Genomic DNA, 595 nt, shown 5'->3' with positions numbered 1-595 from the left:
AAAAAAAAGGAATATTATTATTTATCTTTTTTGGAAGAAAAGAAAAAGGTTAAACAAAATCGGAAGTAACTTTTCCTGTAAATTGGGGAAGCAAGCTTTGTCTTAGCGGGCCGGGTTTGAAGAGGAAGCCCTTTATACCCTCCTCATAGTAAGGACGTGGGAATCGGGGTGAACCCTCCGGCTATCACTGGAAGCGAGCAAAACCAATTTATAAGTTAAGTGAAACTCGGTTTAGTTTATAAGCTTTGTGAAAGCTAACAATGATTGGATTTATTCAACAGATCATTGATAATCCAAGAAATCCCATGGATTCAAATACTGCTCTAGGGAATGAGATTCCTGCTATGGATATCGATGAGAATCCTCATACAGCGGAGGTTACGAACCCCGTTAATCATGATGTTGTTGGCACAGATATGAATAATCAAGTGCCAAACGTTGCGAACGTTGTCCTACCAGAAATGCCTTCGGTTGTTGCGAACTCCGAAAACCAGGCAATTCCTATTGTGCCTATCGGCCCGGCTGAGAGACCTGAACAATTTAAGGGTCAAAATTTCAAACGCTGGCAACAAAAGATGTTGTTTTTCTTAACACA

The 595-nt window shown here is 40.3% G+C and overlaps 1 long non-coding RNA gene across 2 annotated transcripts in view; it reads left to right on the top strand.

Moving 5' to 3' along the window:
• LOC109116529 overlaps positions 1 to 595 on the top strand; it is an 8,181-nt gene that overhangs the window by 315 nt on the left and 7,271 nt on the right. The gene's annotated exons all lie outside the window — the stretch shown is intronic.

This window comes from Tarenaya hassleriana, unplaced genomic scaffold (genome assembly GCF_000463585.1).
Source record: "Tarenaya hassleriana unplaced genomic scaffold, ASM46358v1 Cleome168, whole genome shotgun sequence".
NCBI lineage: Eukaryota > Viridiplantae > Streptophyta > Magnoliopsida > Brassicales > Cleomaceae > Tarenaya > Tarenaya hassleriana.
The sequence above is the reverse complement of the archived record's forward strand: the minus strand, read 5'-3'. Positions and strand labels throughout refer to the sequence as shown.